Source organism: Suncus etruscus, chromosome 3, assembly GCF_024139225.1.
Source record: "Suncus etruscus isolate mSunEtr1 chromosome 3, mSunEtr1.pri.cur, whole genome shotgun sequence".
Taxonomy (NCBI): Eukaryota; Metazoa; Chordata; class Mammalia; order Eulipotyphla; family Soricidae; genus Suncus; species Suncus etruscus.
Genome location: NC_064850.1, coordinates 76,533,106 through 76,559,410, shown reverse-complemented (window position 1 = coordinate 76,559,410; position 26,305 = coordinate 76,533,106). Strand labels below are relative to the sequence as shown.

The 26,305-nt window shown below is 42.4% G+C and overlaps 1 protein-coding gene and 1 non-coding gene across 2 annotated transcripts in view; one reads left to right on the top strand and one right to left on the bottom strand.

Annotated features, from left to right (window-relative positions):
• The window catches only part of LOC126003511 (guanine nucleotide-binding protein G(q) subunit alpha), a 304,342-nt gene that overhangs the window by 151,676 nt on the left and 126,361 nt on the right, over positions 1-26,305 (bottom strand). The window lies entirely within an intron of this gene.
• On the top strand, positions 24,524-24,629 carry LOC126005544 (U6 spliceosomal RNA). The gene has a single exon (XR_007494594.1). It is a non-coding gene; the product is annotated as a U6 spliceosomal RNA (small nuclear RNA).

Sequence of the window (26,305 nt, the reverse complement as noted above, 5' to 3'; positions counted from 1 at the left end):
GCCACACATGTTGGCTAGGGCCTTGAATAAAGCTGATATCTTTTGGAACCTGTCTGTGGATGATTTCCTCGCCGCTATCCTAAACCTAGAGACCTGCAGGCAGGAGAGGGTTGGAAACAAATGGCCTGGGCTGGAGGAAAAAGGCTCCTCCATCACCATCCAGCCCCATCCAAGGGCTGATATTCTACACCCTTCTTCCAACCACCCTTCTGAAGTACCCACGGAATAATTCTTTTCAAAGGTTGGTTTATAGTAGCTAAGGATATGCCATCTTCTACATCATCTGTTCATAATTCTCCAATCCATTTCACTGAGTGTAAATGCCCCTATTTCCAACCCCAAGTGTTCAGGTCTGAAGCAGAGGCTTGGCACAAATTAATAAACTAAAACAGTCATGAGGGAGAAAAGCATGGAGCCAGGTGGCCTCTAGCCTCATGGTCTCTGAGACTGCTATACCAAATCCTTTATTCATCAGTTTAAATTCCAACAGGGAGAGCATGGGTTGAGTGAGAGACCTATCAAGCTAATCTAGTCTAAGTGGACTTTTACATGTCAAAAGAGATGAGAAAAAAGGAAAGAGTAAGTTGGGGAATACCTTTCTTTTGGGTAAAAACAGGATGTTCCAACAACTGAGAAGGTTCTTATTCCTAGTCTCTCGTGAAATGAATCTATTTCACACATCCAAGGACAATTGTCTATACCACATAACTAGACTATCTAATCTCCCACTCCACAAAAAACATGCTTCTGATCTCTTGGGGTGATCCCTGAGCACAGTCAAGTGTGAGCACAGTCAAGTGTGAGCACAGTCAAGTGTGATCACACACACACACACACACACACACACACACACACACACCAGCGCTTACAAGCACACACAAAACAAAACGAACATACATGGAGGCATGTGAGCTAGCTGCTACAATAAGACCTTCCACTTGACCTAAATGACCTTAAATGACTGTGACTTACAAGGGAACTGGGTGCACACTTTCCATGTTTTGGACCCAGTTCAATTTCCAGCATCACATGACTCCTACACATCACTGGATCTAGCCCTGGAGACCCACCCCACACAAAACAGGGCATGTAGAACCTGCAGAATCCAAACTGCAACCAGGTTGAAGAAACCACTTTTTCAAAACAGCTACTAGAGTAGCATATTTGATAGATTAATATATCTGATTAGCAAAGGTTTGGGCTGCACACAGCAGATGAGATCTGGAAAAAAGAATCTGAAAAAAAAAAAATGTCCTCAGAGTAGTTTATAAAAGCAGAAGTCACACTTTACCCTTTGGGCTCTGGCAGTCTACTCAGCTTGAGAGAACCCCATTAGGTGTGCTTAACCAAGCTTGTCAGTTTCTCATAATTAGATTTTCCTCCACAGAAAACACAGAAATCCAGTCATTGGTTTGGTGTCCAAGCACATCATACAGTATATGTGTGAGTAGAAAAATCAATTACCTGCCTCCAGGAAAGGTGAATGTAAGCGACCTCAAAGACTGATACTGTTTACAACTGTGGTCATCAGTTGCTCCTTCTAATGAAAAGGGGAAGCAAAGGGGCCCTGGAAGAGACCAATATGCTCTAGAATGAGTTGGGAGTGTGACTTGAGAGTGGCTTATAGCAGCTAGAAAACAAGTGCTAGATATCGTGTTTCCTTTTCCTCACTGAAAAGAAGTTTGGCCAGACTCAGGATATGTCATGAGGGAACTGGTGAAAACTGCATAAATGGATGCCAGAGAGATAGCACAGGGTTAAGACATGTGCCTTGTATATGGCTGACCCACACTGGATTTCCAGCCAGTAGTGCATACTATCCATGAGTAAACCCTGAACTCCACTAGATGTGGCCCAATGCCCACTCAAAAAAAGAAAAAGAAAACCACATACATAAATGAGGGTGGAAAGGGTGGAAAGAAGAAAACTGGGTCTGAAAAGGTTTAGTCATAAAAAGGTAGAGAAACACTAGTTCAGATGATTTTCAATAGCCTGGATATTTACACAACCATAGCCTCCATTCATTTTATGAAATTCTAAATGACACATGACTGCATGTGAAAAGAATTTGTATTCATTGAAGCAAGCCTTGGTTCTTTCCAGGACCACCAGTTCCCTTCTATTAGCTCTGCTGAAGACAGCAAACAGCTCATGCATTTTTTTTGTTTTGGGGCCACAACCAGCATTGCTCAGGGATTAGTCCTGGCTCTGTACTCTGGGATCAATACTGGCAGGTTCAGGGAACTGTATGGAATGGCAGGTACCCAGGTAGGCTGCATGCAAGGTAAGTACCCTACCCACTGTATTATGCCTCTAGCCCCGGTCCCCCCATTTGTGTATTTTTGTATTTTTCATGGTGGGTGGACACATCTTAGTGTTTTTCTGCCTTATTCCAACTGGGGCAACTGGCAACCTCACTTCTCTCTCCATAGGCCCTGTTTTATCAGTTGGTCAGCTAGTTTTTGTGGAGTGATCCTCCCATGTACCTGACTTTCACCTGGACTATCAGGGTGCCCTGGCAGAGCAATATGGCCTTAAGGACCATGAAGGAGGTTGGAAAAGAGTTTGGAAAGAGACAGAATATGTCTGGCCTAGGTACATGACTATAGGTCCTCAGGTTCTGATGATTAGCTCCAGGCTAATCTTGTGCTGGACAAGTTTCTTCTTTCTTTCCTCTTCTCTATCGCAAAAGTCTGGGCTGCCCTCTCAGCACCTTGGTGATACCACTTCTTCATCTTCTGTACAAGGGGTCTTGACACCCTTCTGCTGCCAGGACGTTGATGATCTGATAAAATACCATGTAAAGAACTGCTATTTTCTGTGTCCCACAGCACTAGTCACACAAGGGCAAGACCTGTGCCCCTACATAGCACTGCATAGAACAAGATCTCAGCACCTTTGGTGAGTAAATGAATGGTATCCTTTAGACTAATCATTTACTAGTAGATAAAATTGTTTTTTATCTCCTGTATACATAGCATATACCACTAAAATCTCTCAGCCCAATGTTTGTAAACACAGATCACACCACACATACCACCACCACCACCACCACCACCACCACCCTTTCCCTTACCCCTTTCTCATGTCCTGAGCTGAGAGGACAAGTCCCAGACCCATCAGCCCTGCCCATCCAGAACCAGTATAGTACACATACTTGGGAACATGGCACAGACCAAATGAGTGCTCTGCTAGGTGAGCAGAGTCCTTTCCCTCAGTGCTTAGGGACTGCAGCCAAGACTGAAGGAAACACGCATGTTACAGAAACTGTTGCTAAGACCATGCTCCCCAAGGGAATTTATTTGAAGTGCATTAGTAGCTTATTAAAATAGCTCTAAATCAGGGGTCTCAAACTTGCGGCCCCGCCGGCGTTCCATACAACATTTTGTGGCCCTGTCTTAGAGGAATCTTTTTTGTTTTGTTTTGTTTTAGTTGTTTGGGTCACACCCAATGTTCAAGGCTCACTACTGACTTTGCACTCGAGGATCACCCGACTTTGCCTCCTGCGGTCCCCAGGTAAATTGAGTTTGAGACCCCTGCTGAGAGCTTTAAAAAAAAATGACCTTCCTTGAGACATGGCTTTGTTTGTTTGGGGGCCATACTTGGTGGCACTCAGTTACTCAGGTAACTTCTAGCTCTTCACTCACAAATTGCTCTTGGCAGACTTGGAGGACCACATGGGATGCAGGGAATCAAACCTGGGTCCCTCCCAGGTTGGCTATGTCCAAGACAAATGCCCTACCGCTGTGCTACCACTCTGGCCCTCATTTAGGTCTTTCCCTTTGTCCAAATGATATAGAATATAGAAAATCGCTTCAGAAATGTGCAATAACTATTGTTCTAGATCTTGTCAACTGGATCCAGAAATCTGGAGAAAAAGTCACCTTCAAAGTCAATGGGCCATATGCTTCTGACCCAGCAAACAATTACTTGGAGAGATTTCTCTAAAGGCTGCTGTCAAATAAATACAAAAGATATACAAGAACTTCATGGCCACTTTGCTTAAGTTAGTGAATAGTGAGAAACAATAAAAATGTTTCACAATAAGGACTGCTATACCCACTGTTGAGACAGCCTTACCTCCAAAGAGTACAAACAGCTGGAAGAGTGGCCAGGATCATGGAAAAGCCTCCACAGAATCTCAAAAACAATGCATTAAGATCTCCTGAGATGAACAGGAGAGCAAAGGAGATGTAGGATATATGCCAGTAATCTTCATGGTTGATAGTTTCCTTCCTTTTCACGTGTTCTCTAATTACTTTTGTAGTGAAGAAAAAACTATTTTTAAAGTGTCTGTGTGCATATGAGACACATAATAAAATGACCCTAATTCAGAGTAAAACTGACCGAGCACTTAACTTGTTAATAATTTTCACTACAACCAGGTCTATTGTTCTTATATACATGTATCAAAGGCATGCTCAACAAGGAGTTAGCACACTGAGAAAAGAGCAATTCTTGAAATCAAGATATAAACATTTCAGTTCAAAGCTTATTAAGCACAGGAACTATAAGGGAGCAGAAGTGATACATAAAATTAATTAGGAGGTCTAGGTGACAGGCAATAGTTTTTCCCATCTGAAAGGCTTTAACAATCCTTCTACACCTCCCTGCAAAAACAACAGTCTTTACCCTCTCTCCGACAAACTTCCTCCAGTGTGTCCTGGCTAGAGAAGCAACATTCAGTCAAATATGGGAGGTTCTGGCTATGTCAGGCACATGGACACTACATTCACCTAAAAGTTCATTGTCAATTACACCCAGAAGGAACTGGGCAACGTAGATAGAGCTTCTGGGCAGGTTCAGAAAATGAGATAGAAGAGAGCTGGTTTTTTTTCAAATAGTTCACCTACTCTATTCTACCCTGACTCCTCTGGATCACTCATAAACATCATTCTTGTCAGAGGAAAATTCCCCTTTCTAGCTGTTTAGGCTACATTTCTGCTGCCTCAACTCATGGGGTGGGGAGTTGTTTTTGAGTCATAGCCAGCAGTACTCATGGCTTACTCTTAGCTCTGTGCACAGGGATCACTCCTGTTGGATAGAAAGAGCCATTTGTAGAGCCAGAGATTGAGCTCAGAGTCAGCTTGTGCACAGCAAGCACCCTCCCTGCTGTACTATTACTCTGGCCCTAGCCTTGAGTGATCTTATTTCTAAACTGTCTGGTTCTGATTCTTACACACACTCTACCATAGCAACAATGAGGATTGTTCATGTAAAAACTACCAAGCTTAGTGAACATGTTGAGAATGACTTGAAGAAATATGGTGATAACATACGAGGGCATCACTATGTTCTCAAAGCAGAGAGCAAAGGGTGACAGCTAAGCTTTCACTGGGTAGCTAGAGCAAACTTTCCAACAACTGTCAAACAGCCGGTCTCAGAACATGTTCAACATTACTCAGGAATCTGGTTCAGAATTACTTTCAAGGACCCAGAGGAAAGATGCAGCAACTTTTAGTGTCAGCCTTACATAGAAACTGACACAGTTCTCATCCCCAAGTATGAACTGATAGCTCTGCTACCTGTAATCTCTGCTGCCACAAGATTTCCGGCCAGGAAATTCCAGACCACCCTGGGTTAGGGCCTGGAAGCAACACCAAAGGGGGTGCAAAGGCCAGTGAGCAGCACTGCATCTAAAAGGCAGTGGAAGGGCTGGAGCGATAGCACAATGGCAAGGTTATTTGCCTTGCATGCAGCCGACCCAGGATGAGCCCGGGTTTTATCCCTGGCATCCCAGATGGTCTCCCGAGCCTGCTCACAGCAATTTGTGAGCACAGAACCAGGAGTAACCCCTGAGCAGGTGTGGCCCAACACCCCCAACAATAAACAAAAAATAAATATAAGGCAGTGCAAATGACGTATCAGGAAAAGCCATTCCAGCAAGAACAGCCACAACATCTGATGAACATCATGATTATAACCTGCTGTGCCCCCCACAGCAAAAGGCCCACAGATCCCTGGCCATGAGTACATAAGCCAAGAAGAAATGGGCTGGTGCTTTCAAAAAAGGAATAGAAGTCAAGAAACACTCTTAGGGGTGGGATGAGAGGAGAAACAAAACATTCCCTCTGATTCCCCATGAGCTGGTTCCTCCAGAATGTGCCTCTGGCAGGACCCCAGAGGAGAGGAGAGTATATTTCCCTCCAGTGTGCTATGGACAAGGGGACAGGGTCACACTGCCCCAGGCCTTCTTTATTTCTTCCTCCTTCCAAGGAAGAGAAAAGCCAACGAAGTTTGAAACCCCTGCAGGGCTTACCAAGTGGAAAAATAAAAAAGCAAAGTATGAAAGAAAACAATGAATGAAGCAAGTTGCAACTATAGCTGAACTTTCCATGATGATTAAGGGTGGTGGAATTTCAGTTCTTCTGGCAAAGACGGGGAGCCTGAAGAATGTCCTTTACCTCTACCCAAGACGGACACACTCCTCCTCTCCCCCAACACTCTTGAGGTGTTCCTCTAGCTCTCCCTAAACTTTGGACAGGAGACATCTTCTCGGGCAGGACCACTGCCCCATAGCCACTGCAAGCAATCTGCAGCGTAGAAATGGCTATCTACAGTGTTGGGCAGGGGCAGGGTCTGAGAGGGAAGAAAGCTGGTCTTTATAGCAAAGTTGAGCTCCAGCTTCTTAGGTAAACAGTGTTAGTGGTGCTTCTTCCCAGAACCCTTCTCAGGTCAGTGACCCAGGACTTGATCCTATTTTCTCCTCTTGTTTTAGTCAGAACCTACTCTACCTGTGCATGGGGTGGGATCATTTACTCCAAGCAGTGCTCTGAGCAACATGCATCAATGCTAAGAAATCAGAACCTAGGTCCTTGCATGCAAAGCATGTGTTTCTCTAGACCCAACCCCCATTTGTGTATTTTTCATGGTGGGTGGACACACCTCAGTGTTTTTCTGCCTTATTCCAACTGGGGCAACTGGCAACCTCACTTCTCTCTCTCTTATAGGCCCTGTCTTATCAGTTGGTCAGCTAGTCTTATGCAGATATTTCCAGCCTTTTGCTTCCACTTTCTTTTTTTTTTTTTTTTTTTTTTTTTTTTTTGGTTTTTGGGCCACACCCGGTAACGCTCAGGGGTTACTCCTGGCTATGTGCTCAGAAGTTGCTCCTGGCTTGGGGGACCATATGGGACACCGGGGGATCGAACCGCGGTCCGTCCAAGGTTAGCGCAGGCAAGGCAGGCACCTTACCTTTAGCGCCACCGCCCGGCCCTTGCTTCCACTTTCTATTTGGAAAAAAGAGATGTGCTGGCTAATAAGCAAGTCATGGCAATTCCAGAAAGAAGTTAACATTTTTATTATATATTTATTTTTAAGTTAGGGTGGGGACAGCCGGAGAGATCTCTGAAGAGGTGTTTGGATGCTCAAGAGAACAAAGGGCCATGCCCACTGATTCCCAACCAGCTGGGGATATGCCATACCCCCCAGGGTAATCTGACAAGCACCTGCTGGAAACGCTCCAGTTTGTAGCCAGTGGTCCAAAGTCCAGATAATTAAGTATGTGGATTTGTGGCAGGCAGCTGAAATGGGAGCATTTGCAACAACCAGGACCCAGAGCCACTATTTCCTTCTAAATCAGCAATTAGACTTTTTCTAAAAAATAAATTAGGCAAGAGCAGGGGGAGGAAAGGAGAAAAAGGAATGCAGGGGGCTACTGTATCTCTAGGACTGCTATAGTGTATCCTGTAAGCACCAACTCCTAGATGTAAGCTGAGATTTTTAGCAGTGGCAATTATCTTCAGGGGAAAAGAAGTAATTTCTAATGTTCCAAACATTTCCAGAAAGCAGAAGCATCAACAATTGCTACAGAATAGAAGGGATGACCCAAAACTCAGGGAAAAATATATCAGCCACACTGAATAATGAAATTTGCTGGCTTAAAGCAAGAGCCCTAATTTCCCAGGCAAGATTCAGGTTGGTATGATATTTGAACCTCATTTGAGCATCTGCTAAGAGATATTATTCAAAAATTAAAGAGTAGATGATGCCAGATCAACCCAAATGAATCTGAATGCTGTGACCTACATTTCTGCAGATCCAAGAGGAACTCAGCCGAGCTACTGCCTGGCCCCCAAACAGAGCAGCACAACTCAGAGCATCAAGAAAAGTGTCAAACTGCCCTGAATCGATTCCTAATTGCTGGCTAATACAGCCAAAGTTGCTGAAACCCTAGGGCATTGCCTACATTTCATGGCAATTTTCCAATTCTTTTAGTCTGTTTTAAAACATTTTTATTTTACCTGTCGCACCATAACATGGGGAATTTTAATATTTCTAGAGGAGGTCAGTCAGAAGATCCGCTAGGATGTTCATACCTTAGTGTGGATAGCTGATCAGAAAATCCTGAGGAATATTTCATCAATAGGCCTGCTGGGAAGTTTTTTCCCCCAGTGTGGATGGCTGGACAAAAATTCCTGAGAAATGTCTCATAATAAGATTCAAGATGTGGTATTAACATTCTGCTTCCTTTATAACAAATATTAAATTGGTCTATAGATGATGCTCCCTTCTGCTGTATGTATATAGTAAAAATCCTTTACTTCCTAACGTAAGGATTTTTACAGGCAAATATAGCCTTTATTAAATTTATCTTTACCTGGAAAACTCAGCATCAAAAACAATTTCTAAACAAAACAAAAACAAAACAAAAAGGTTTGGCCAGGATAACACTGGCTACTGAACTTTAACCAGGTATAGATTCTGCATCCCTTTCATATGTTTATCTTTTTTATTGCCCCTTCCAAAAACCAGACCTTAGGAATTTAGTTACTTGTTATAAGCCCTTAGATTTAAATAACTTCCCTCAGAAAAAGGAAATTTGATAAGGAAACTTGACTTCTTGCTAATCCTATAATTTACATAAGCATGACATCTAGGGCCTAGCCAGAGAGGAACTACTTTTGAGATGTTAAAATTTACCTTCCTTTAATCCTCTGGGATCCTAACAGTAATGTATCATCTACTCATAGGTGTGGAAACCACCTAGAGCCATGTGAATTGTTTTGAAGATCAAACAATGCACACTGATAAATTTCTGTTAAGAAGAGATATGTTGTACTTTACAAGGAAACAAATGTGAGCATTCTTTTTCATATCTGTGAATGATATTATACTCCATAAAAAACATAAAAACTTCATAAAAACTGGACATTAAACTTAGAACATTGTTCTCCCACATAAATTTTGTGTGAGCTCTCATTTCTTCATATTTCGCCATTCCTGTCACCCACTCTCCTCGAGGGAACTCAAAGAAGATCTCTAATGCAACCGGATCCTAAAAGCTGGCCCATGGCACTCATTACTTGGTTTAATTTTTTTTAGCATCTGAGACCCCTAGAGGCAGAGCTGGAAGACCTGAAGAGGCTCTACCACCCATGTGCTCCCACTGGGGTCAGATTTGAGTTCCCACATAAAAAGCCCCCGAGTAGAACAGAAAAAGAAATGCCTGTCATTCCTGTTGCAATAGAGAAATCCCTTCACCTGGCTGAGGAGTGTGTTCAGTCAACAGCTTATGGGACTGCACTCTCAGCAGTAATCTTCATTTTTCTTTGGCTTACAGTGTTTGCCAGAGGTTCAAATACTTGGTGATGAGGCTGAGGGTCCCTGATGCACTTCTGCCAGGATGATGCTCAGCACAGGAAAGACAACACCATGCATTGAACCAATAGCTCCATGCTTGCAGGTAAGGTAGAATAAGGGTCTGATTCAACAGTATCATGCTTACAGGGTCCTGCCAATAAACTATCTCTGCCCCACAGATTATAATTTTAAACCAGAAAGAAATTAATCTCCACATCCCACTTTTTATTCTCTTTAAGGCTCAACCATGGACTGATTCTTAGCTTGAAAGAAACCATCCAATTCAGTTGCTTTACTTCCTAAATTTCTGCCTGTCTAAAAGAGGAGTCAGATTGGTAGTTTCATATATAGTTTTATGTTCACAGATATAAGTTTTAAAAACAGAACATACAAGGTATATCAGGGGAATTTTGAAGCAGTGTATGGTAAATCAATCTGTCTAGGCACTTACAGCTAATAGAGAATTTAATCCTATAATCCTCAGAGCACCAGTTTAATGCACGTATTTTTAATAATAACATTAATGACTAAATGACAATTTTTAATGTATTGGTTAGCACATTACATATGTACATATGTTGGCACATAATCTTAACTGTAATACATGCTATTCTGGAAGTATTTTGAATAGAATACAAATATCCAATGTGCTTTCACTGAATTTCATGCTGTTAACAGGACATTCACATCATTACTGTTTTAAATGTTTACAATAAAGAGTTACCAGAAGTCAAGTCTTGGTTCCTGTGATAATTGTATTTCTTAGCAACTGTTCTAGATCAGTAGTTCTCCAAGTATGATTTGGGTGTCCCTGGGAACTGCAGAGAGTCCTAAAAAGGTCAAGGAGGCCTAGTGACTTTACTAACAACATTGTCTGATGAGAGTAGCAGAGTGTTTCAGAGGCAAAGCATACAATGGCACCATTACACTGTGGGAAAGGCAGTATATGCTTACATGTGCTCATGCCAACAGTGTTTCCATCTTAATTTCTAATAAGGTATTAGCAGAATAACCCATACAGACAAAAATTAAATTTTCAACTCTTTTGCTAGATAGCTAACAATAATTTTTCCTGTTACTATGAAGACTTCAGAATACAAATTCCTGGTTGGCTTCTCAAGCTATCTTTCCAAATCAATGACCCCAAAGATAACATCTTATTAAGGAAATGCATAGGTGGCTCTGCATCTCCCACTACCACACTGGACAAGGTCACTGTAAGGACAAATGTTTTTTTCTTTTAGAGATGACCCAGAGGCTCCTTCTCACTACTTTCTCCCACTACTTCAGGGGCCATCAAAGCTGCACTGGCAAAGCTGAATCTGTGTTTGGTTTCTTCTTGTGCTGGTTACACACTCTCCAGTTACTACACTAAGACCCTGACCAAAGAGTAGATGTAGTTTCAGTGTCCACTGAAGGAAACCCACTCCCTCTTGGTAAGATGAATCTTTGGAATACTTATCTGATACTGCCTTGTGTTTGGGGGTTCTGCTGAACTTAAAATAAAGAAAGGAAGCAAGGAGCACTGAATCCACTGAAACAGTGACATTGAGTGTCCCAGAACTGAATTTCCAGTTTGAATTTTCAACAAAGAATAGGAAACAACAGTTCCTGTAAATGAACACAGCAGAATGGAAACCTCCAGATTACTCACTAACAATCAGACAGGGGAAGTCCCTTAAGTGTCTGCAGCAGCCAAGCACTAAAGCCATTTGCTCCTCCACAGGGAGAAGCCCCTTTCCCCTCCAGAGACTGCAGCAGATACAAAGTAGCCAATCAGAAAAAATTCACATCCTGCTTGACCACCAAAGCCTAAAAGCCCACCTGTCCTTCCTCACTTTTTTTTTTTAAATTTAATTGAAGTATATGGGAGGGGTGGGCACCACTAGGTGTGGTTACACCCAAGACTGCATCAGGGATCACTCCTGACGATGCTTGGGGGACCATACTGGATGCCTGCTACCAAACCCAGGTCAGATGTATACAAGGCAAATACCCTAAATGCTCTGCTACCACTTCTACGCCCATTTCACCACCCTTTACACCAGTTTCCTATGAAACACATCACACCCACAGTCTGGTGCTGAGGGATGGGTTAGTCCAACTAGCCCAGCCATAGGAGCCCCAACTGTGTGGACTGATGTTCAGTGGCAGAGGCTGGCCATGTAACACGTTATTTTTTTTTTAATCTGAAAGTGTAAACATTTTTCTTTCTTTTTTTTTTTTTTCTTTATGTTTTTTGAGCCACACTTACTGGAGTTGATGGTTTAACCTTGGCTCTGCACTTACTGATACAGGATGTAGAAAATGCCACCCAGGTCAGCTGCATGCATACTACGTGCTATATTTTTGCTCTGGCCCTTGCTCCCAAATTGATTGCTCTTTTTTCTTTTTTAAGGGGAAAAGGAGTGTATGAGACAGAGTGGGAGAGATTGAGAAAGAGGTGTGTGTGTGTGTGTGTGTGTGTGTGTGTGTGTGTGTGTGTGTGTGTGTGTGTGATATGCTTTTAATTTTTAACTGCAAAGGTCAAATCATTTTTTCACCTTGCCCAATATTGCTAAGTTAGATCCATATAGTCATTGCTCACTGCTTTTTTTTTTTTTTTTTTTAAGATCATTGCCTGGCCACCACTACTCAAGCTTTAGCATTTACTCAGAATGCTTCCTTCTGCTGCAGCCCATTTGTTTCATGGCTATGCGGCTGCGTCTGGTTGTCTGAGAGGTCACCAGGGTCAAAGGCAACAGGGTTGGAGGTGGAGGAAACAGGATACAGTAACAGAACTGAATCCAGGGCTTTGAGCATCCTGGGCCTGTGCTAGCCTGAAGTTTGTGTCTTCCTAGTCCTCATCTCAAGGTCTCCTTGTTCTATTCACTGCTCCAGCCTTGGGTCCTGCCTCTGGCAGTCTCTTCCTGGACTGCCACTAGTTGGAAGGGGGGGACTTTCTCTTTACACTTCAATTAACCCATCAAGTTGGGGCTTAGAAAGCACAGGAGCTCCTGACAACAGTGATGTGTGCTGCTGCCTGCCTATTCAAGCACTGTGCTCTGTCCCAGCCTCTTAAACAGTGTGTCATGACATCATAAGGAAAATACAATGTAGAAGAGACATCTGCACACACATGTGCATTGAAGTAACATTCACAATAGCCAAAATCTGGAGACAGTCAAATACTCAAGAATACATGACTAGATAAAGAAAGTATGGTATAAAATAGAATATTACTCAGCTACAAGAAAAGATAAAATCGAACAATTTGCAGTTATGTGAATGGATGCTGTGGGAAAGGAAGTGGTCACAGAATGATGCCTCTCATATGCAAGGTATAAAGAAGGGCCGTAGGGGAATAATAAACAGCCAAAGGCAATAGAGATGAAGAACATGAGAATTGTTTTCCAGTGGGAAGCTTGCCAAGGGGAGAGCGAAGGACAGGGAAAGGACCACTCTGACCATGATGGAGGGAAGTGGGGGGAGAAAAGTGGTGCTGAAAGGTGATCAGGTGTAATGCATTAAACCAGGGATCTCAAATTCAATTTACCGCAGGAGGCAAAGTCGGGGTGAGGCAGGGCCGCATTAGGGATTTCGCTTACCGAATATTCACAATAAAAAATCGCATTAGTAAGAAAAAATCGCATTAAACATTTGCATACCCCGAGCAGTTCCATTCGGGGTATGCAAATGTTTAATGCAATTTTTTCTTACTAATGCGATTTTTATTGCGATTATTCGGTACGCGAATAATCGAGAATACTGCGACATTTGAAGGCTGGCCGCGGGCCACAAAATGTAGTACGGAGGGTCTCGAGTTTCAGACCCCTGCATTAAACTATCAGCAACAGATTTGTAAGTCACATTGCGAAAAACTGCTTTTCATAGTGATAGAGAGGGAAATGGGAGTATTATGACAGAATGAAGTGAACATCAGTTAAAGGCACTGGTATCAGAGTATCATATGCCTGAAATCCAACCATAAATAACTGTGATCAAATAATGTCTTATAAAAAACAACTTTCATTGTGAAATACTTATTATTAAGTTTAATTTGCATATCTAATGTAGATTCCTCTTTATGTGGAATCACATAAAAATTTTTCAAAGAACTGTCACAGTGGAAAAAGTTCAGGGAACACTGAACCTAAAATACAACTTATTTTAATATCCCCTTCCTTTAATTTCTCAGTTATTATGTTTTTGGCTCTCCCACCAAATAAGACATACTTATTTGATGCTGGGTCAACTGATCGTTCTGGATAAATCCCTTTGAATTAGAGCTTTAAAGTCTGATTATCACCCCAGGCATAAAGTAGATGAGAAGCCTTTCATGATTAAATTGCAGCAAATTGGCCTTTAAAAAAAAAAAAAAAACAGATCCCAAGTGTCTGTAACCTAAAGCTCCCATCCCCCACCATTAATTTGCCTTCTAAGTCTTAGGCAACAAATTTATTATGTAAAAACGTCACAGATTTTTGCCTTCATAGTCGTTTATTATTATTATTATTATTATTACGTTTGTTTTTGGGGGCCACACCCGGTGACATTCAGGAGTTACTTATTGCTGGCTATGCACTCAGAAATCATTGCTGTCTTGGGGAACCATGTGGGATGCTGAGGGATCAAACCTCAGTCCATCCTATGTCAGCCGCATGCAAGCAAATGCTGTACCGCTGCGCCACTGCTCCAGCCTTCAGAGTCCTTTTTTTATCTAGGAATCTTAAATTCAGTTGTTATCAGATCCACTGTACCTTCTCTAAAATCCTGCCTATCCCTCTCCCATGGTGACATCTGTTCACACATTATTTTAACATACTCCTGGGTCACTCCCTCCATACATACTCATACCTTCCACCATTTGTTTCATCATAGTTAGTCTGAAGTAAGAAGGCACAATGGTTTTCCCAGGCCCCTCACAACTGATCAAAAAGAGAAACAATGAAGGTGATCTGTGTCGGTGGCGTAAATTCAATGCTGGTTCCCTTCATGCTCACACTGGTCTCTCATGTGTCAGTGTTCATTTTTATACAGTGTTCAGAGTGATATGCCATTCTACTTCACAAGAGTGAATTTTGTAATTATAGCCCAAGGGTCTTCAAACTGCGGCCCGCAGAGGAGTCTGATCTGGCCTGCCAGCAGTGAGCACTGTTTGGTTGCCAAGATACCTGCCAGCATATACACTCAGTGTATATCCAAATATCAGGAACCATGCACTCAAAACGGTAACCATCTTTGGTAGCATTTATACCTGTGAACAGACTTTTTCAAGAATGAAACATCTGAAATCTCCAACCAGATCAAGATTAACTGATGCCCACTTGCATCACTTGTTATGGCTGGCAGTGACAAATATGGAACCGGACACTGACCATCTCTTTAGCCAAAAGCAGGCCCACAGTTCCCATTGAAATACTGGTGCGTGATCTGTTTATTTATAAATGGTTTTCATTTTATTTATATAAGATATGTGCAGTGTGAGCAGGAATTAGTAGCTCATATAGTCTGGCCTTCCAGCTCTCTAAGGGACCGTAATCCGGCCCCCACTTTAAAAAGTTTGAAGACCCCTGCTATAGCCCATTGAATCTGATGATGTCCCTCAATGTTGCCAGGATTCGAACTGGGGTACATCCAGTGTTGGCCACAAGCAAAGCAAACACCTTACTGCTGTGCTATTGCTCTGGCCCCTGCAAAGAGTGATCATTTGAGGAGGGGGGCACACCCAGTGACGTTTAGGAGTTACTCCTGGCTATGCACTCAGAAATCACTTCTGGCTTGGAGACCATATGGGACTCCAGGGGTTCCAACCATAGTCCATTGAAGGCTAGCGTGGGCAAGGCAGATGCCTTATTGCTCCGCACCACAGCTCTGGCCCCCGTAAAGAGTGATTTTTTTGTTTGTTTGTTTTTTGGGCCACACCCGTACGACGCTCAGGGGTTACTCCTGGCTATGTGCTCAGAAATAGTCCCTGGCTTGGGGGGACCATATGGGTCGCCGGGGGACTGAACCATGGTCCGTCCTATGCTAGTGCTTGCATGGCAGACACCTTACCTCTAGCGCCACCTTCCCGGCCCCCACAAATAGTGGTGACCAATGTTTTGTTAGAGGCCAAAATGGGAAAGTCATTATAACCTATCAACCAGAGACTTGAGTTTTATACTACTGCATTAGAGGTGTGGAAATAAAGTATTCACTAGCTATTCTTTTTTTGAATAATGCATCATTTATGGGGCAGTGAAAAGAATCAAAAAGGATAAATATACCTAGTGATCCCATTTGTAAATAGTTTGAAAAGAAGAGACTTCTTAATCTCACACATAGAAGAAAAATTCAGTAGTAAACTATTCAAATATGCAAAAAAATTCTACTGAAATGTCAGTCTTTGCTGTCCCATACAATCCCCCATAACCTGTCAAGAACCCACCCTGTTTACAGAATCCATGCAACATGGACCCCTCTGCCTCAGTCACCTGTGTAAGAGGGAGAAAAACTTGGAACTTCAGCATATCCCTGGATTCTTGCAGTTTTAGCACCTTGATAGGAATCCAAAGGAAGAACCTCAGAGGTCTCTCTGCTTTTGCCTCCAGAGACAGCCTGACCACATCAGGCATCATGGTACACCTGTTCATGCCCCAGGTCAATGTACTAAATCAGTATCCCAATCTAGGGGATACTTTTATAATCGCCAGAGCGATAATGTAATGGGTAGGACATTTGCCTTTCACACAGCAGACGCAGGTTCAAGCCCCCGAATCCCATAACCATATCCCTAGTCCACCATGAACAATCCCTGAGCACAGAGGCAGGAGTGAGGCCTGAGCATCATCAAGTGTGACCCCATAATAAACAAAAATCATCCCAATCTGAGACATGTAACAGGTCACTGGCCACATGCTAACCGTCATGGCCTTTTCAGGAGGGCTTCCCAAACTCCTGCTTCAGAGCTGCAGGAAATAGAGTATGAGAGACTCTCCAGTATAGCAGAAAAGGAAGTTAGTGCTGCAATCTAGGGAAGTCTGCTTCCAAGGTTTTTGTGTTTGTTTGTTTTGTTTCCCCCCCAAAATGTACCATTCATGTTGTTTTTCCATATCAGTTGAGCTCTGTAAGTATGATGCTTACTAAATCCTTAAAGCTATTTTTTAAGATCTGATTTCGTAAAAACAACAAAAAGGATGAATACTAATATCTCTATAATTTAGCAAAAAGAAGGAAAAGTAAAAAACAAAACAAAACAAAAAATGTCCAGCAATAAATTAAATTAAAATCCATACCAGGTGGTACTCAAAACTTATCTCTGGCTCTGCATTCAGGGATCACTCCTGATAAGGTTCAGGGGACCAGATGTGGCAATGGTGATTGAACCTGGGATGGCCACCTAAAAGGCAAACACTTTACCTACTACTATACTATCGCTCAAGTCCAATTATCTGTCCCAAGAAAATTATCGTGACAACACTATTTCTGCCCTCTATATAAAAATTACATTGGTTTTCTAAAAACTATCATTGTTTTGTTTGTTTTTTATTTTTTGTTCAGACAATAACCAAAGCTAGGAATATCTATTGCATTTTTCTCTTTGATTCTATTTATTTATGGGTTTTGGTTTGGGGGCCAGCCACACCTGGTAGACTGGTAGAGTTCAGAGGTTTCCTGGCTCTGCACTCAGAAATTACTCGTGGCAGGTTCAGGAGACCATAAACTCTATGGCATAGGGATCAAACCCAGGTCTATCCCAAATTGGCTGTATGCAAGACAAATGCCCTACTGCTGTGCTACTGTTCCAGCCCAAATTCTCTTTGATTCTTTAAAACAATCTCACTTCCTTTTCTATAATTTCAATCATGTAGGAAATAAACTAGCTCACTTTCAATCCGTATTATTTCCCTCATATCCAAATTATTTTGAATCTGAGTTATCCTTTCCTAGCCTTTGAGTTCATTTCTCATCCCTTCACTTTTTTTTTTCTTTCTTTCCGTTTTTTTTTTTTTTTGGGGGGGGGTCACACTGGGCGGTGCTCAGGGGCTACTCCCGGCTCTGCACTCAGAAACCGGCCCCAGCAGGCTCGGGGGACCATATGGGATGCTGGGATTCGAACCACTGTCCTTCAGCATGCAAGGCAAATGCCCTGCCGCTTTGCTATCTTTCCGGGCCCACACTTTTTTCATCTTTATAAAGGTTAGCAACCACCTTAAAGACACATAGACTAGGCAGCTTACTTTGCTTTCAAGAAGTTTCATTACTAAGGTGCCTGCCTTGCCTGCGCTAGCCTTGGACAGACCGCGGTTCGATCCCCCGGTGTCCCATATGGTCCCCCAAGCCAGGAGCAACTTCTGAGCACATAGCCAGGAGTAACCCCTGAGCGTTACCGGGTGTGGCCCAAAAACCAAAAAAAAAAAAAAAAAAAAAAGAAGTTTCATTACTACAAGTCAGCTATCTTGGGGATATTTACTGCCAACAGGAAGAGAACTAGGGTCCTTATATGAGAGATGACAAGATTTGTACTAACATGCCCCTTAGTCCCTTTACCCTGGAGCCAGCCTTGAGTGATTCTCTTATTTTGATTTTTGGTTTTTGTGAGGTTCTTTTTTTTGGGGGGGGGGGGTGAAGGGGCAACCGGTGGCACTCAAAGGTTATTCCTGGATCTGCACTCAGGAATTGCTCCTGGCTCAGGGGACCATATGAAATGCCAGGGACTGAACCCGGGTCCATCCTGGGTCAGCCACATGCAAGGTGAGTTGATTCTCTTAGATCAAAGTTGCTCATAGGTTAATGGCAGGCCCTGCAGAATGAGCAAGCTCACAGCTGATTATGCTGCAGAAGAAAAATCAGTTCTTTGGATCACAGAATGTGCATGGCTCATTTTCTTTCAGGACTCTTTAAAATTATTTATAAGGAAGTTCTACTGCACCTTTTGTGAGAACAAAACTGAGTGTGAGGAACAGAAACCCTCTAAAACATGAGTACACTATTGAGCCCTATTGAGCACAAGAGCTCCAGCTTGTTCTACCAGAAATATCTGTCAGGGCTGTGTATATAAGGGGGACCTACAAACTCGAGAAAAATTCAAGCGTCAATCAAGCCACAGAGATGGAGCAGCTCTACACTGGCCTTTCCTCTACTTGCCAGCCCAGCTCCTCCTTCCAGGAAGGCTGTGCCAAGACTGAGAAGCTCTGGCAGAGGCTATGGGTAAGGATTCCTCTGGGTAAAGCCCCTAGGAGTCTCATTAAGTCTCTTCCTTTCTTTTACTCCTCACAGTCCATAAGCTCCACCACCACAAATGTACCTCCACATGGATAGAGGCCACAGGCCTTTAATGGGCCAACCAGGTCCACCCACAACACACACACAAATCTCCAGCACTCCACACTCACACATAACCTTCAAGTTGAGAAATGACCTAAAAGATAAAGAAGGGGGAAATCAATTTACAGCATGTTTTTCTTTAAATCAAGCAAGTGCTAGTAAAAAGGCTCAAATGGGGAATTTGCAGAGCAACCATGGACCTAAATGTTCAGTGCAGTGATGTCTCCCATATAGTCACTCTCATTTCCCAATGGTCCATAGTTCTGTTCATGGACAGTTCAGGCCATTCTCCACTTTATCCTAATCTGAATGACTATCTCATATACTATTCATTCTCACTACTGGGCACTGATGAATAGATTTCTGAATACTGCATCATCCTCCCCCAAAAGCTTCTCTATGGGATCCTAGGGAGACAAGCATCATGCTTGAATCACACAGTAGGCACTCAGAAACAACTGTATTAGCAAAAAAGCCCTTGGGATATGGCCACATGCCCATCCAGCACATGATTACCCAGGTTATGGAGTCCCCATCCAAGGCAAGCTTCAGTGTTTCCTACTGTTACTGTCTTATAAATTATCAACTAGCTGCACATCTGTTTAGGTTCCAGATAGCACCTTAGCAACTTAAAGAGCTTATTTTTTCATTATAATTGTACTACTTATTATAATGCCTGGCACACAGTATCACACATTTAAATATATTAACATATTTAAAGGAACAAAGGGAAGGTATGGAGGAAGAAAAGGGGCACAAAAGAAAATATGTAGCTAAAAAAAGAACTACTTTTTCCCCTAAACGAATTTTAAACAAGATAAAGTTGACAGATTCTAAAACTCAAAAACAAACTTATTAAAAATTAATTACGGGGCCCGGAGAGATAGCACAGCGGCGTTTGCCTTGCAAGCAGCTGATCCAGGACCAAAGGTGGTTGGTTCGAATCCCGGTGTCCCATATGGTCCCCCGTGCCTGCCAGGAGCTATTTCTGAGCAGACAGCCAGGAGTAACCCCTGAGCGCTGCCGGGTGTGACCCAAAAACCAAAAACCAAAAAAAAAAAAAAAAAAAAAAAAATTAATTACGAAGGGGCTGGAGCGATAGCACAGGGGTAGGACATTTGCCTTGCACGTGGCTAACCCAGGACAAACCTGGGTTCAATCCCTGAAGTCCCATATGGTCCCCCATTCCAGGAGCAATTTCTGAGCACAGAGGAAGGAGTAGCCCCTGAGCATCACCGGGTGTGGTCCAAAAAACAAAACAAGACAAACAAAAAAAACCATAAAATTAATTACAGAGGGCAGGAGAGATAGCATGGAGTTAAGGCATTTGCCAAGCATGTTGCTGACCATGGTTCAATTCCCTGAACAGCACCAGGAGCAGTCACTGGGAACAGAGCTGGGTGTAGATTTTGATCACTGTCCACTGTAAAATAACCTCCTATCCCCATGTGTATGACAGGTGCCTGAGAATAGCTCACACCTTGCTAGAGTTCAATCTCCTGTGGTACCCAAATGCACAAAGTGCAGTGCCAATATTCTGTAGCTTGACATATCCAGCCCTGTGACAGAAGGCATAATCTCCAGCACAAGGCAGCCAAGGGCAATCACACAGTGTTGCCCTGGAAGCAGTGCAACTAGAAGATGCAACATCAATGTTGAAGACGGTATCCCTGACACACTGCACAGTACAGTGAGCAGGTCATGGGGCATGCATGAAAGAGCACCACAGTGGAAATGTGCAGATATTGCAGAGGGCATGCCAGCACCACAGATTGTATAAGTAAGTACACATAGAGCATTTAGGCATCACAGCACAGAAACACAGGTATCACAGAGGGTGGTCAGGAACATTAGAGGAGTACACAGATATGCCTCTAGTGGGAGATGCAGATACTACAGAAGGATATAGGTGCCCTGGAGGAAGTGGGTGCCATAGGGGGATGTGCTGGCATCAAAGGTTGGGGTACCCCAGCAGGGTGTGTGGTATGTGGTGTGTGGTGTGTGGGTGCTACAATGGAAGGTGAACATCACTATCAATTGTGTATTCAATATCCATTTACTGCATCTACAGCTGCAATGATGAAGGACAGAGAAAAACCACCTCTGTCCAATCTGGCATGTTTCTATTCACACATGATACATACGGTTAGAAATCTTTTAAAATATCTCAAAAAAATAAGGTTACATTATTCAAAAAAGTACCCAATTTACTTCCTAAAAACACGACACATAGATTAAGAATAATCTGTATAGGGGCCTGAGAGGTGGTGCTAGAGGTAAAGTGTCTGCCTTGCAAGCACAGTTTAGGATGGATGGCAGTCTGATCTCCCGGTGTCACATATGGTCCTCCCAAGCCAGGGATGAATTCTGAGCGCATAGCCAGGAGTAACCCCTGAGCATCAAATAGGTGTGGCCCAAAATGAAAAACTAAAACAAAAACAAAACAAAAGACGGGCGAGGTGGTGCTAGAGGTAAGGTGTCTGCCTTGCAAGTGCTAGCCAAGGAAGGACCGGTTTGATCCCATATGGTCCCCCCAAGCCAGGGGCAATTTCTGAGTGCTTAGCCAGGAGTAACCCCTGAGCATCAAATGGGTGTGGACTGAAAAACAAAACAAAACAAGAATAATCTGTATAAATTCTAGATGAGTACATAAAAACCACCTCACTTTATTTTATCTGCATGAAATTCCAAAGAGGGACATACCCTTTTTGATAGATATTTGGGTCATTTCCAAGTAAGTTGTCGTGATCAATACCATTGTACTGAAACTTGTGTGTGTATGTATGCATGTGTGAGTATGTGTGTAAGCAGGCACATAGACCAGACCCTGGACCAGCTGCACCAAGTATGCACTATGATGCTCTTGGGAAGATGGGAACTTGTGAGAGAAACAGACATTATCAAAAAAACAAAAAACAAAAAACAAAAAAAAACCTCATTTACAAACGTATAATCACAAAATGAGATAAATGCTAGAAAAAAAAAAAAGGACTGATTCATGTGAAGGCTTCTGGAGAAGAATGTGGGAAGCAGTTAAGCCCAGGATGGGCAGGAGAGAAACACTAAAGAACACTCATTTTTTATGTTTGCACTTGTACGACATGTGTGCCAGGCATGTGTCTGTCTTGCAAGTAGATGGTGAGAATATACTACACGAGTGAAACTACATCAAGTACATCGGTACTGCTATGGAGGCTGAACCACAGCAAGGCTGGCCCAATCCTGCTGTTGCCAAGCTTTTAGTCTTTCAGAAAAAAATACGGCAGCTAGCTGGAAAAAAAAAATTGAAACTGTGGTAAATCGTCTCTCTCCTGTCTCCCCTCCCCTCCTGTTCTCTCTCTCTCTCCCCTCCCCTCCTTTGTTCTCTCTCTCCCTCCCCCATCCCTCCCCTCCTCTAGCCCCCACATGGCTGCCTACAAACTGAGTCAGATTCTTTGCTTTGGACTCGGTGGCCTGGCACTCAGTTGCCCCAAACAACTGTGGAATCCCCTGAGCACTCAGACACATGGTCAAAAAAGAGGCTCACCTAAAAAGTTATTTGAGGGCACTATGACATATTACAGCAAATGTAACCTACTGCCAAGTAGAATGGAGGCCTCTCTAAAACGTTAATTATTCACGTTAGACCTATTTTCGCATCCCATGGAAAACTTAGGGACTGGAAGGCGTCCTGCTCCCCAGCAGGGTAAACTGATAACATCTCCTGTCCACTGATAGGTGAAGTCCTGCTCAGCAAGTCTCACCAATTCATCTCAGGTTCCTCTCACTCCCCTACTTCAATTCCTACTGCCTGATGTCATGTCCCAGGAAATGGACTCCGTTACCTCTTACACAGTCTTGTCTGCTCATGTCAGCCTAACTTACTGCCCTCTTAACATATTCTGCCTACTAGTTCTGTCCAGTAGATGGTCTTAAACACTTCCTTCCCTAACAAGACTTAGCAAAAGATACTTCATCAATTTTCTTTTCACTTTCAATGGTTAAAAATAGTGCATCTCCTAATTCCCAGACCTGTTTGTATTTTATGTTCTCCTTTATGGCACATTTCAAGGAGTCTCTCTCTTTTTTCTCTCTCCTAATTTTTTTCTCTTTTTCTCTCACTTCTTCATAAAGAAACTCCTTCATGGAAATCTGTTTTGGTTTTCCTGCTCAAGTTCCCTTTGCTCTGCAAGTCCATTGTCTTTACTCCTCCATCCCTCTCAGTGCATGCTGGCTTGACCTCATTTTTCAAATGCCCCTCCTGCTTCCAGAAAGTGTCACTGCTCATAGTGCACTTTTTTTTTCTGAGATGGGAATTCTTCTTGCCAAGGCACTGAACAACTACCTGCCATTGAACCAGTATCAGGACTTCGGAATTTTTGGCTCTTGCCTGGCCTGTGACCTGTTCCATTGCAGACTTACTCCATCTAACTCATTCTACAAAACCTCATGCAGGGGCCAGATCGATAGCACAGTGGTAAGGTGTTTGTCTTGCACGAGGCCAACACAGTACAGACCCCACTTCGAATCCCAGCATCCCGAGCCTGCAAGGAGTAACCCTGAGTGCCACTGGATATGACCAAAAACCATGTCCCCAAAACAAAAGGAAAAACCCCAAACCTCATGCAATCCAGCTCATCCTGTAATCTTTCTGCACCCTACGCTCATCGCACCCCACTGCCACTCACTGGGTACATGCATGCAAGTAACCTGAGAGCCTCTCAGGCTGGCCCCCTCCCAACATCATTTCCCATCCTCAGTTCTTGGATGCTCTGTGACCTGTGCCCCTTTACCCCCAAAATGAACAACAATTACTCGCCCCTGCATTGCTCACACAACTGGCCAACAAATAGTGAGTTTCTTTGTTTTGATGAGCACTGGGAAAGGGGGTACTTCAGCAGTGCTCAGGAGACCAGGGACCCCCCGTGGTGACTCTAGGGCCTAGGCCAAAGTCATTGGTTTAGCACAAGGATCTGAGGATGTAGCATTGCCCAGACCCCGCCATGCTGGAGATCTCCAGAGCATCCTGGGTATGTTGAGTGAGGACCTCCAGAATCACAACTATTAGTATTCAGAGGACCACATGGCATTGGAACTCAAACCAAGGTTAGGCACAAAGTTATCTCCATGGTTCTAAATCCATTTTCCTTTTATAAAATCAGTCAAGGTACTCTGCTCTTTTAAACTGAGTTTATTTATCAGTCAAAGGATATCAAGCCTATTCCTTTTTGTAGTAAAGTTGTTATAACTCACCGGAGAAAGCAAACAAACTTTCAGAATTTTCTTATATGTAAGACAAATTCAAATTCATATATATGATATGTGTGTTTTCTACTTACTGTTAACTTCAAATATAATTTCCAAATAGTATACTTGACCCACTAGAAGAAATGGATTTCTCATATTTGTACATGTCCTATATTTTCCAAATCTGCTTTTTAATAATATTAATTTGGCTATTAATATTAGTTATATGCATCAATAAATTCCATGATAAAGACTTTGCTGTGTAAAAAAAGTTCCAAGGAAAAACTGAACCGATTACATGAGATATCAATGGTGAGATGTCTGGTCTGATATTATTCATCAATGCAGTACTTATTTTGAATGTCCAAGAATAGATGAGTGGATAAAAAAGTGTTACATATCCACAATGGACTACAAGAAAGCTGTAAGAGTGCTGGCTTCTCAGCACATATACTAAAATTGGAACGATACAGAGAAGATTAGCATGGCCCCTGTGCAAGGATGACACGCAAATTCGTGAAGCGTTCCATATTTTTCTTAAAAGAAAAAAGAAAGCTGTAAGAAAAGATAAAATGATATAATTTCCTGCTACATGGATGGATCAGGAGAATACCATGCTGAAAGAAGTTAGTCAGAGAGAAAGAGACACAGAATTATCTCTCTCATACATGCAATATAAATAAACACAGTAGGAGAATAACAAATGCCAAGAGAACCATCTTCAGTAGAAGAGGTGCAGGGAGAACAGACTGGGGGTGGGGAAACACTGTAGCAGTGGTGGATGGAAGACACATGGTCGACCCAGGTTTGATCAACGCCACTACATATGCTTCCTTCCCCAAAGGAAGGAAGTGATCCCTGAGTAAAGAGACAGGAGGAGTCCTGGGCACTGCAGAGTATGGTACAAAAACAAATATCAAAACAAAACAAAACATTATTTTAAAATAATAAATGAAGTGACCAAAGAAGAGGTTTTACCAGATAGAGAAGCACTATCTCAGAAAATATTTATGGTTAACAGCTCCATATTAATGATTTGGAAATGTCCCAATTTCTAGACTCAATCATCAAGAAAAGTCTGAAGCCCAAAACTCATGTAAACTCCATCACTGGAATTAGAAAATGTTCAGTCTCTATTGGGTCAGACTACAAAAGATTTTTAAATTAGAAAATTCAGAGTTGGCAAGTATAAGAAGAAAAAAAAACACTGGAGTATTGTACTGTAACCCTATGCTGAAATCTGAATGATCTTTTCAAGCAAGATTTTAGCAATCTTCATCAATGACTTTAAAAATTGGCATATACTTTACCACAACATCCTATACTGGCCATTTATCCTGCTATGACATTTGTGGTACACAGCCAAGGAAAGTGATCAGAATTTATGAGTACTCCCTTAGCTATAATCTAAAATCTCACAAGTTCCAAGAATTGAAAGATTTTATTTATTTATGCGAAAAACATAAATGACCTGGCATGAATCTTTAGTCTACTAGCTGCAAAGATTAACATATATTGTGGCTTAAGTGTTAAGTTATTTCATTACAGGAAGACTTCCCATATATCAATGAGCATTTCATAAAATAATATTTTCAAAACACTTAGAATTCAGAAGAATCAAACCCCAAAGCCCAAGGATTTGGAATGAAAACAGTCACCCTTACTTCTAAGTGCAGAATTAAGACTTAGATGTCATTGGTAGTTGGTGTCACAGGTGGCTGGTATGTCAACAGTGGCTTGTTATGTCATTTGATGGCTTACTTACACAATAAAACTATGTTTTTTATTGCCTTTATCTTCATATTTAAGAAAAGTCAACAAGCATACACAAAATAATAATCCAGTCCTTATGAAAACACCCAAGGAATTTTAATTTCACATATTCTAGTTGTGTTTTACCACTCAAAGTCAGAAACTTTTCTGCTACTCTTCCAATCACAAGAGTTGTAGCTTGCTTTACCTAGGGAGCTATAGTTTTGATTATTCATAGCAATTGATAGTTACCTACTGGCAATACTACCAAGCAGAGCAGTTCACACACCTCTGAACTCCCAACAAAGAGCTCTCCACAGGCAACTATCAGACAGCCAGATGCCAAACAGTGCCTGAAAGACAACATGCACCACTTTTCATGAAAGGAAAATAAAGAACAACTACAGTGAGGAGAAAAAGAACAGATGAGCTATTATAAAGCTTTATCTAAAATGAAGGG